Genomic DNA, 13130 nt, shown 5'->3' with positions numbered 1-13130 from the left:
TCACAAATTGGCTTAGTTAGCTTAATTAACTCATATTTTACACGTAATGTATGATTAATGTAGTTTGGCCCAATTTGTCAAAACACTGTGAGGTACCAAATCCCAGGAAACCATGACGGTGAAGTTTCTTAATCTTGTGTATTTAAAGAACTTCTCCAAATTTTATGGTGTTACAACCTGAAACTAAAATGAACTTAATTAGATTTAAAAAGTATGTCATGGAGGGCGGCACGGTGGTGTAGTGGTTAGCGCTGTCGCCTCACAGCAAGAAGGTCCTGGGTTCGAGCCCCGGGGCCGGCGAGGGCCTTTCTGTGTGGAGTTTGCATGTTCTCCGCGTGTCCGCGTGGGTTTCCTCCGGGTGCTCCGGTTTCCCCCACAGTCCAAAGACATGCAGGTTAGGTTAACTGGTGACTCTAAATTGACCGTAGGTGTGAATGTGAGTGTGAATGGTTGTCTGTGTCTATGTGTCAGCCCTGTGATGACCTGGCGACTTGTCCAGGATGTACCCCGCCTTTCGCCCATAGTCAGCTGGGATAGGCTCCAGCTTGCCTGCGACCCTGTAGAACAGGATAAAGCGGCTAGAGATGATGAGATGAGATGAGATGAGATGAGAAGTATGTCATGGACCGACACAAAATCAATCAAAGTCATTTTCAGATCCATATTATAACACTACATACAGTGCACGCGGAACAGATCAAGGGGGTGAATACTTATGAAGCATTGTACTTTGCACCAGTCATTTTGAAAAGCAGCCTTTTGTGTTGGTTGACATGACACTGCTATAGTATCAGGTCCAGAATAATCATCATCGCATTCGTGAAGAATTAGTCAGGAGACCAGCTGTGTATCCTCTAGGTATACACTCACCGGCCACTTTAATAGGAACTTGTTCTTGATTCTAAGGCTCCTGTTCTTGGTTGCAGGAGTGGAACCCAACATGGTCTTCTGCTGTTGCATGCGGAGATGCTTTTCTGCTCACCACAGTTATAAAAAGTTGCTATATCCTTCCTGGCAGCCCAAACCAATCTGGCCATGTTCCGCTGACCTCTTTTATCAACAAGGCGTTTGTTTCCACCCACAGAACTGTCGTTGCGCACTTGGTGTTTTTTGTTTTTCGCACCATTCTGTTTGTGTAAACTCTAGAGACTGCTGTGTGTGAAAACCCCAGGAGATCAGCAGTTTCTGAAACACTCAAACCAGTCCATCTGGCTCAAACCAACACCCATGCCACAGTGAAAGAAAGTCACACTTTGAGATCACAAATTTTTCCCATTCTGATGTTTGAACATTCTGAACATTAACCGAAGCTCTTGATTTGTATCTGCATGATTTGATGCATCGTGCTGCTGTCAAGAGATCGGCTGATTAGAGAACTGCATCAAACAGCAGGTGGATGGGTGTTCTTAATAAAGTGACTGGTGAGTGTTGATCTTTAGCTTATGGGTGGAAAAAGAAAACCACACCTGACAACCAGTGTAATGCAATAAAACATACTTTTATACAAATAATTTCAACTTTTTACATACAAGAGTGATAAAATAAATTATTTTCGTGTTAAAGACCACAAAAAGTCACAAATACTATTAGAAACTGATCTGAGAATGTAAGAGAATACAGTATTGACAGTCCTGTAATGCTAGCTCAGTGTATTGATGTGTTCAAATATATCAATTTATACAAGCGGAAAGTAGCAATTTACGTATTTATGCATTTTCTGAAATTGTAAACAAGTTGCAGTTGTAAGACATTGTTAAAGAAATCTGTAATACATTCATATACATTCACTAAAAAAAAAGGGAACAAATGCACACACACACATCCAGAGCACACAGAGTTGTAAATCGTGTCCTGTGTGATCTGTTTCCCTGGTAGGAATGTGATTAGCTACTTCTCCTAGTGCAGAGATTTTACTGCAGAGTGGACATGCTAAAGACACACCACCAGCATGGGTACTTTCAAGTATCATGGAACTGATCATGACCCTGACGTGTTCAGCTTGATAAATAGTATCGCAAAACACATCTCACGCCAAATACACCATTCTGTGTCATCAATCTCATGTGCAGCTAAATCTTAGCACATTTGCAACTGAAATGATGTCCAATCAGTTTATGGTCCTTGTCTGACAGCTGCTTCAAGATCCAGTGTACAGAAACAAGCAGCATCTTCAGTGAGTCAGGAGTTCAGTAGCGAGCTGCTGGTTTGGTTGTGATTTTTTTTGTTTGTTTTTACATAAAAAGAGAAAAAGTAAGAGTTGCTGCTACTGTAACAGCAAAACATAGAGGTTTCAGTTTTCGGTGCTGTTTTATGGCTCTTACAGAGTTTTACGCCTTTTACAACTTTTTTTTGTGCATGCTATCCAAGCATTATCGCGTAAAAAAATAAAAAATAAAATAAAATGCCTGATATGAATTTTTTCCACAATTATATGTAGTATAAACAGGTAAATTGGCTGCATTTAATTATTTTAAAAGTATTTGTAACACTGGCTGTAAATAACACAATAAAACTGTACAGAAAACATCTCAATGTCTAGTAGCCATTGTAACTGTAGCCATTTGTTGATGTATGTTGGTTAGATGGTTGGCTGGTTAGTTGTTTGGTTGGTTGGTTGGTTGGTTGATTGTTTGGATATTTGGTTGGTTGAGTGTTTGCTTGCTTGCTTGGTTAGGTGTTTGTTTGTTTGTTTGTTTGTTTGTTTGCTTGTTTGCTTGCTTGCTTGGATGTTTGTTTGGTCAGTTGGTCGGTTGGTTGGTTGGATGTTTGGTTGTTTTGTTGGGTGTTTGGTTGGTTGGTTGCTTGGGTGTTTATTTGATTGCTTGTTTGGTTATTTGTTTGGTTATTTGTTTGGTTGGTTGGTTGGTTGGTTGGTTGGTTGGGTATTTGGGTGTTTGGTTGGTTGGGTATTTGTTTGTTTCTTTGTTTGTTTGTTTGGTTTTTGCAACTTGTTTGCAAAAAGATCCAAGTAGCCTAGCAGCCTGATGATACTTGGTCATAATCAGACTGAATCGCTCAACAATGTTGTTTAGGAATCGGACTGATGTTCGCAAAAATGTATTCCGCTTATTATTATGGATTAGCACTAAAGGACTGAGCACTATTTGTCTAAACTGACACTTTCAAATGGTGTAACTCAAGAAGATCCTTTTGACTCGGTGTCATATTGGTGGCTAAATTGTAATAACCAGATATGTAAACATGTTGCAGAGCATGTATACTAGATAGAGGTTGAGAAATGCTGCCCAAACAGGCTTCATAGACTCATTTGTAAGCTGAACAAAGTTAGCTAGCTGAACGTCAGTTATGCACAACTCAGTAAGAACATGATAAGGATTTCTAACTTGAGATAGCTAGTTTTAATGATGTAGAATTTAGCCGAGCTATGTAGGCTTCTTCCAGCCCTCCACTATCACCCTAGCTACAGTGGTGCTTGAAAGTTTGCGAACCCTTTAGAATTTTCTATATTTCTGCATAAATATGACCTAAAGCATCATCAGATTTTCACACAAGTCCTAAAAGTAGATAAAGAGAACCCAGTTAAACAAATGAGACAAAAATATTATACTTGGTCATTTATTTATTGAGGAAAATGATCCAATATTACATATCTATGAGTGGCAAAAGTATGTGAACCTTTGCTTTCAGTATCTGGTGTGACCCCCTTGTGCAGCAATAACTGCAACTAAATGTTTCCGGTAACTGTTGATCAGTCCTGCACACCGGCTTGGAGGAACTTTAGCCCGTTCCTCCATACAGAACAGCTTCAACTCTGGGATGTTGGTGGGTTTCCTCATATGAACTGCTCGCTTCAGGTCCTTCCACAACATTTCGATTGGATTAAGGTCAGGACTTTGACTTGGCCATTCCAAAACATTAAGTTTATTCTTCTTTAACCATTCTTTGGTAGAACGACTTGTGTGCTTAGGGTCGTTGTCTTGCTGCATGACCCACCTTCTCTTGAGATTCAGTTCATGGACAGATGTCCTGACATTTTCCGTTAGAATTCGCTGGTATAATTCAGAATTCATTGTTCCACCAATGATGCCAAGACTTCCTGGCCCAGATGCAGCAAAACAGGCCCAAACCATGATACTACCACCACCATGTTCCACAGATGGGATAAGGTTCTTATGCTGGAATGCAGTATTGCACTTTCTCCAAACATAACGCTTCTCATTTAAACCAAAATGTTCTATTTTGGTCTCATCCGTCCACAAAACATTTTTCCAATAGCCTTCTGGCTTGTCCATGTGATCTTTAGCAAACTGCAGACAAGCAGCAATGTTCTTTTTGAAGAGCAGTCTCTTTCTCCTTGCAACCCTGCCATGCACACCATTGTTGTTCAGTGTTCTCTGGATGGTGGACTCATGAACATTCACATTAGCCAGTGTGAGACAGGCCTTCAGTTGCTTAGAAGTTAGCCTGGGGTCCTTTGTGACCTCGTCGACTATTACACGCCTTGCTCTTGGAGTGATCTTTGTTGGTCGACCACTCCTGGGGAGGGTAACAATGGTCTTGAATTTCCTCCATTTGTACACAATCAGTCTGACTGTGGATTGGTGGAGTCCAAACTCTTTAGAGATGGTTTTGTAACCTTTTCCAGCCTGATGAGCAACAACAACACTTTTTCTGAGGTCCTCAGGAATCTCCTTTGTTCGTGCCATGATACACTTCCACAAACGTGTTGTGAAGATCAGACTTTGATAGAGCCCTGTTCTTTAAATAAAACAGGTTGCCCATTCACACCTGATTGTCATCCCATTGATTGAAAACACCTGACTCTAATTTCACCTTCAAATTAATTGCTAATCCTAGAGGTTCACATACTTTTGCCACTCACAGATATGTAATATTGGATCATTTTCCTCAATCAGTAAATGACCATGTATAATATTTTTGTCTCATTTGTTTAACTGGGTTCTCTTTTTCTACTTTTAATACTTGTGTGAAAATCTGATGATGTTTTAGATCATATTTATGCAGAAATATAGAAAATTCTAAAGGGTTCACAAACTTTCAAGCACCACTGTATATAATAGACGAGAGTCCAGGGCTATAGAAAAGGAGATTGGCACCACCCAATGCACTTCAAAAGCTGGTCAGTACTGGGACGGGAGACTGCCTGGGAAGCCCAGGACCTGGCGTGGGAAGGACTTTGACTTAATGTCGGCTTGTTCCAGACATAAAATTAGCCATGTTAGCTAACTAGCAAGCTAAATGTATTTAATTCCTCATCAGTCCATGAAGTTCACTGATATATTAGTTAGCTACTTTGCTGAGATGAAATGGCTGCTGCAGAGACGGAGCTCCCTGGACTAATTATTGCTCCTACTTACCTGTAACTACAAGTTTCTTCTGTTGGCTTGGAAAGGTGTCTGATTCAGTTGTATGCACTAAAAACGAAGGAGTTTATGCTGTACACTTTTTTTATTCTGATACCCAACAGCACAAAGTGACGTTTTAGTGAAAACATATAGACTCCTGCTATATTTTTGCAACCAGGAGTTGTGGCTCCCAAAGTCAGACAGCAACATTAACATATTAGTAATGCTAATGCTTGGTGATACTTGATGGCTGGAGTACCTGAAAGGGTCTGTATGTTACAGCCCGGACTGTCGACAGGTCTGATCATAATAACGAGAGTGCAGAGAGAATATACAGAGTCTAAACACATGGATATTAAAGACCACAGTGTCACCTCGGAGCAGAGGATAGCAGAGATGGCATTTGCTAATAGAGAACACCCACACCATCCAATTATACACTCAGTTCCTGATTTATCACCTTATCTCGCTTTCTCTTACACTCTTTACCCGCTTCTTTCTCTCACCGGCACATATACCTGGTCAAGAGGTTCACAAGAGACTCGAAGTGGACTGGATGACCTGAAGTTGAAGTGAGTCAGCAGTGTCCTACTTACTGTACAGAGAAGGCTGAAGAAAGTTGTAACTTCCAAAATGTCTCACGTGTGGCTTTTCAGACCTGCTTAAAATCCTGAGATGGGGTTCCTATGCTTGAGACCAGTGTATTTGTACACATGTATTTGATTGGATTTGTATCGTCTTAGGTCTTGGGTCACGGTGAAAAGGTCGTTTGTTCCCAATCAGCCTCCTCCCACACTGCATCTAAGTGTGACCTTTGACCTCACCTGGCCTGATCCCATTTTGGTCCACTGAGTCGAGGAGGGGGCTGGATCTGGATGCCTCATGGATTCTACCCTGTTCAGTCAGCTAGAAGAGATTGGTGATATCACGGTGCGTCGCTTGTCATAATCAGACTGTCCTGTATGCGTGTTTACAGAAGAAATAGTACATTTTGTTATAAATGTTGATTGTGCTATAATAATAAGAATAAGAACAAGAATAATTTCATTACTTAATGAATGAATTGACTAATGCTACATATAAACTAACCTGCACTTGTGCCAGTGATGACATCATCATCAATCTGTTGTAGAAAAAGGACTAAAAATGTTCATCGTTACACAGAGATAAATATCAAATAAACAATCAATTAATGCACGTACATGGTTGTCACGCGATCATTGTATGGACCTTCCAGTGACATAATCTAATGAATGTAATGCCTACTCTGAAATCTAACCCTTACCCTAACCTCAACCTCAGGAACCCAAAATAGATCTTTAGACTATATGAAATGTCCCTACAAAGTCACAATGCTCAGATATTACTATCCTAATTCAAAACATATAAAAAGATAAGCTCCAGACTGGTTAAATGCAAAGGCGTGAACTCATATCGAGGGATCAGCTTTCACCAGACGTGTTCAAATGATGTCATGGAAATCAGACCTTTGTGAGTGGACGGGGTCGGGGCTGGATTCACATTGCTCAGGTCAGCAGGTAAGCCAACGTACACTCCTCCATAGTTCTTCCTCTTCTCATCTTCCAGAGAGGCGTCCTCAGTCCTAATGGTACACACAAAGTGAACGCAGGACAAGAAAGGTGTGGACAAAACATGATGCATTTGTCCATTCTAGAAAGCATGTTCAGTTATATAGGACACTGTACACTGGGGCACAGTCGCTACATGCCCCAGTACACAATCCTCCTCGGTCTTCTTTTCCTACAAGTTATGACACAGAAAAATTCCCAAAGCTGTAATTCATGAACGATCCACTCCACATACAATCTGTCAGTCTCTGTTTGATCACAAAACAATAAAGGTTTCCCGAATCGACATTTCAGCAACTTCAAATCAATATTAGTGTCTCCTGCTGCCAATTTTCTGAATCGAGCCGAAAAGTTCATCTACTCCGTCGGCGTTGCCATGATTGAAAATCACATGATTGCATTCCTGCGTGCTGATTGGCCAAAGCTCAAACGATGTTCATGAACCTTACACGCCTTGTTGTTTTACCTATCAGTATCCCTCAATCAACGCGCCCAAATAAACTTGAGAATAATTATCTGAAGCCGGATAGCGTATCATAAATTTAGACTTTGTGTACTACTTGTTTAATTTCCAACCCTTCCATACCATGACACGGTGTGCTGTGAGCCTTTCGTCCCGTTTTTGTTACTCATTTTGAGGTTCACATTTAAAACACTGGTGTGTGGTTTCTTGCAGACGAATTCAACGTCACTCACCTTTCAACCAATCAGCGTGCAGTCGTGCATCATGTGATTTCCAAAATGGCAGCGTCGGTGGAGTAGACTGGAAGTTTTCTGCTTAGTTGAAAAAAAATCAACTGTTTGGATCAAGATTATCGACTTGAATTGAATAACATGTTGGGCCGAGTAACCTTTATTGATTCGTGATTAAAATAAGGTTGATAGACCGGCTGTGGATCTAGGAGTTTACGAAATACATGAGTTCTAACATGCATACATGTCAACCTTTGGTCAATCAAACCTGTATAACCAACCTCCAAAATCCATATTTCCCTTATAAAATCCGTATAAGATGCAAATTAAAATAATTTACCTAAAATTTGAATGATAATTAACAATGATATATCCCAGTTACTTTTTATTCAATATTAATAACAATAAACCTTCAGAATGAATACAAAGCTCCAATGTTTGACAAAAACACAAAGTGTTATCAGCGTCGTTACGAAGGAAATACTTCGTTGTTTGGAGACAGGTTTCACCGAGCGGCTATTATGCACGAGACTTCATATTAGCCACAAAGTCAGGAAAATCTGTTCGTAAAATTATGTTATAATGACCAAATACAATGAAAAGTATTTTTCCAGTCTCACCTGTGAAAGGTAATCCCATGTGATCTCGTTTGGACGGTAAACCTGTTGGTACAGTTAAACGCAGCACATGAATGAGGCATCTTTATTCTCGGCTACTGTCTAGACGCTATACCAGAGATGGTTGAAGAATCTCCACTTTGCCACATCCAATATGGCGGCGAGGATGACGTATGATTCTACGCAGAAGGTGGCATCTATGTTTATATGTCTATGACTTCACGGTTGGCGGGATTCTCGCAATGCGGTGTGCGCATGATCAAAAGTGGAACGAAGTCTCGCTACCACAAGATAACGTGCGATTTCATAAGACTCTTTACTGGCTGTCTGTGGTGTACAGTACGTTTGTAAATGTTATGCGCTCTTTTATCATCGTGGGAATTGATTATAGCTCTAAATAAATATTGAAGTTTTTTTAAAGAATCCATATAACTTTATTTATACACCCGTATACTACGTTTATTGAATCAAATCCGTATAAAATACGGACATTCCGTATAGGTTGACATGTATGAACATGGGAACCCCCAATTTTGGGATTTTTCTGTGTCATTACTTGGGGGGGGGGAATAAAGAAAATATAGCTTTGTTGTTGAATATTTACTAATGTAACACAGAAGAAGATAATGTAGATGTAGTTGAAGATTTCTAGTGAAACAGGACATTTTAGACAAAAGTCCGACATTAACTGTGACACTATGCTTAAAAAAAAAAAAATACATTTACTATTTATCCCGAAATACACTGCAGCTCCTCCCTGGATTTTTACTTTATGTACAGTCGGGTCCAAAAGGCCGAGTCCACGAGTGACAATGCTTCTGTTTTGCATTATTTCTAAGCTGATTAATACCGCGAGTTGTCTTTTTTTTTTTGCACTGTCTTTGTTGTTTGCATAGTTTATAGTCTGCAATGTTTGCACTCGCTGCACTCATACACTTTATGTTGTTCCATGTAGATTTGTAGCCCTGTGATGTTTAACGTAGCACCATGGTCCTGGAGAAACGTTGTTTTGTTTTAACTGTGTCCTCTACCAAGTGTATATGGTTGAAAGGAAGAAGCACGTGGTCCATGACCTTAAAGCTTTTCACTAAAAATTTGTTTGGAGTGGTGATCAGTTCGCGACACTGATCCACACTGCTTGGCCTGGGAGGATCTTGTTCCATGTGTAGAGGAAAATATACTTTTTAGATTTCTAGAGAGTAGTGATTCTTAGAAGGAAGGAAGGTCAGCTACTGTGTCTCATGTTTATATAAGATGAAGTACATTGTTTTGTGTTACACTGTTCTATCCTACAAGGTTATCTTAAGACTATGTGCAAAGATAGAAGGAGATGCCCCTGACCATGAAAGGAGATAACGGGGGAACATCTGATAGGTCAGTTATGTGAACAGGGTGTATGAATAAAGAGTGCTTCTCTGGGTGAAAATGCTTTGTGAATTTCATTGCGGTGAAGCCAACTCTTCGGAGTATAATAAACTCATTTCTGTCTGCTTTTTCCTAACAGCCTTGAGTTTTATTACATTTTTCCACCACACATGGCAACAAGAGAATGGAGACGATGGGACCCTCCACAGGCTGCATCCCATATGATGGTTTCCCAGGGAGAGGGAAGTGGACTGCCCACTTGCTAGACACTTGCGAGCCAGGACTGTGTGGGATTTATATGACTGCCAGCCACGGTCCCGTCAGGCATTGGCCAGCTCTGTACTGATGCCCAGGTTGTTCCAGCTCCACAGAGTGAAGTCCAGTCGATTCCACGTGGAGGTATACGGTTGAAATGACAATAAAAAAAGCCTTAACTTTGACCTTGAGTTGGCCTGGTAGTTAATGTGTCTGCCTCTCAACTGGGAGATCGTGAGTTCTACTCATATCAAAGACCATCATAAAAATGGTACCGACTACCGTCTAGCAAGGCTGCAATACAGATGCGAGTAGGGAGTCAAACTCTCGCGGTTACCAGAGGACCAGCCCCCCCACTGTAACCCTAGCTACGTAATAAGTGAGAAGCTAAGGGCTGTAGAAATGGAGCTCAGTGCCGCCCAAATGCACCTTAAGTGCCTGGTTAGTACTGGGAGAGGAAACTGTCTGGGAAGACTAGGCCCTTAATTTTGCTTTATATGCACTCGATCTGGCACGAACTCTACAAAGTTCAGTTCAAGTCCCTTCAATGGAAGAGATACAACTCAAGCAAAATCTGACCTTTTGGACAAAGGAGTTATCATGGTCAATAGCACATGGTCAATCGTTGCTTAAATTTAAATAGTGACCTAGAAATTGTGCAGAATCTTGAATATTGCATAAGATATTGAATATTTCCTGTATTTGGTTCACATTCTACTTCTTTAAACATTTGGATTGTTTCCCCAATTTTAAATGAAAAGGGAAACTCTCGGCCTTTTAGTGTGGTCTCAGACAGTTGGGGGTTACGGTACATTACATTACAGGCATTTAAGAAGAAGCCTTTATTTGCCACATGTACACTCAAGCACAGTGAAACTCATCCTCTGCATTTAACCCATCTGAAGCAGTGAACACACACATACAGAGCAGTAGGCAGCCACACTACAGCGCCCAGGGAGCAGTTAGGTACCTTGCTCAAGGGCACGTCAGCCCAAGGCTGCCCCATGTTAACCTAACCACATGTTTTTGAACTGTGGGGGAAACCGGAGCACCTGGAGGAAACCCACACAGACATAGGGAGAACATGAAAACTCCACACAGAAAGGCTCGACCCCAGAACCTTCTTGCTGTGAGGCGACAGTGCTAACCACTACACCACCGTGCCGCTTTGTGGAGTCCATGCCAGATTGAGTGCACATAAAGCAGACGATCTAATCCAGAGTGACGTGCAAAAGGACCTTGACATACCCAGAACAGCCCAGGGAGCAGTTGGGGGTTAGGTGCCTTGCTCAAGGGCACCTCAGCCATTCCTGCTGGTCCAGGGAATTGAACCAGCGACCTTTTGGGCCCAAAGCTGCAGCTTTAACCTTTAGGCCATGGCTTCCTCATTTACAGTAGTTTGTCTTCTTGGTGGTTGTTTTTTTAATGCAACATTTTGTGCACAATACAAACTACACAAACCAACAACCAGGGTGAACTAGACAGCATACTTTGGTGAAAATGAGCAGACTCACTGTGCAAATAGCACATAATTAAAAACCAAAATCAATCCAAATAAATCTTTTGGACAAAATATTGAGTGTTTTAATTCAGCTGATGATTCCAGATATTACAGACGGCAAGCAGCTCTTGATTTGATAGGACTTGTTTTGAAAGTCACTTTCGTTAAAGGTTTCTACCCTCCCACCGAGAAGTGTGATTAGCTGTTGTCTGGTGTAACTGCAAGCGCTGCATGCCATCAACTCTAAGGGCTCTATCAAGCCTGGAGACAAGCAAAGTGATAAGTGTGTGTGTGGGCCTGATTCTTGGAACTGTTTAGAGAATAACAGCCTGGGTTCTATCCCCCTACTGCTTGAAGCTGAAGTGCTGAGTTGATTGACATGCATTTCCAGCTAGCCTCAGGACCAACTGAGCAACACACAAGGGGTTTCTAGTATGTTCTCCCACTTCCTCTGCTTACCTCTTTCAGAATTTTCAATGGAGAGGTTTTGAAGTGTTTACATTTAAATAGACACTGACTACAGCCTACAAGCAGTTCGGAGTTTAGCGTATGTACTCACTCGCCTTTGGCAGCTTCGGGTTGACCTGTGGAGGAAAAAAATTTTTTTTTATTTATTTATTTATTTATACCAGACACAAATACAAAGTCCATATCAAAGCATATAAAAAATAGCAAGTAAAATAGTAAATAAGTTTTTTTAAAAAAAGCAAATATACAACCATCAAAGATATAAGCACTCTCTCCAGTGTCGTCTAAGCTTGGAGGAAAACCTCACAGAGCTCTTAGCAGGATTTACTAGAGATTCAATTATACCATTTTGAGAGCAATCCAATCGACACATAAATTTATACATTACATTTCTCAGGACTGCATCACACCCAGGCACATTGGAATAGGCAAACAGATAGCTGGCACTAGACCATCTAGGTATCTGCATCAGCAATCTCATAGTATCATTATACGCAACTGTGAGCTTCTGGAAGCTGCTTTTCTTATATTTACACCATAAATGGGCAGTATACATGGGTGTACAAAAAGCTTTAAACAAAGAACATTTCACATTAAAAGAACACATACGAAACTTACGAAGTAACATATTAGCCTGGGCGTATAATTTACGTCGTTGACGGTATACAACCCCGATTCCAAAAAAGTTGGGACAAAGTACAAATTGTAAATAAAAATGGAATGCAATAATTTACAAATCTCAAAAACTGATATTGGATTCACAATAGAACATAGACAACATATCAAATGTTGAAAGTGAGACATTTTGAAATTTCATGCCAAATATTGGCTCATTTGAAATTTCATGACAGCAACACATCTCAAAAAAGTTGGGACAGGGGCAATAAGAGGCTGGAAAAGTTAAAGGTACAAAAAAGGAACAGCTGGAGGACCAAATTGCAACTCATTAGGTCAATTGGCAATAGGTCATTAACATGACTGGGTATAAAAAGAGCATCTTGGAGTGGCAGTGGCTCTCAGAAGTAAAGATGGGAAGAGGATCACCAATCCCCCTAATTCTGCGCCGACAAATAGTGGAGCAATATCAGAAAGGAGCTCGACAGTGTAAAATTGCAAAGAGTTTGAACATATCATCTACAGTGCATAATATCATCAAAAGATTCAGAGAATCTGGAAGAATCTCTGTGCGTAAGGGTCAAGGCCGGAAAACCATACTGGGTGCCCGTGATCTTTGGGCCCTTAGACGGCACTGCATCACATACAGGCATGCTTCTGTATTGGAAATCACAAAATGGGCTCAGGAATATTTCCAGAG

The sequence above is a fragment of the Neoarius graeffei genome, chromosome 21, assembly GCF_027579695.1.
Source record: "Neoarius graeffei isolate fNeoGra1 chromosome 21, fNeoGra1.pri, whole genome shotgun sequence".
NCBI lineage: Eukaryota > Metazoa > Chordata > Actinopteri > Siluriformes > Ariidae > Neoarius > Neoarius graeffei.
Note: the sequence above shows the minus strand (reverse complement) of the source record.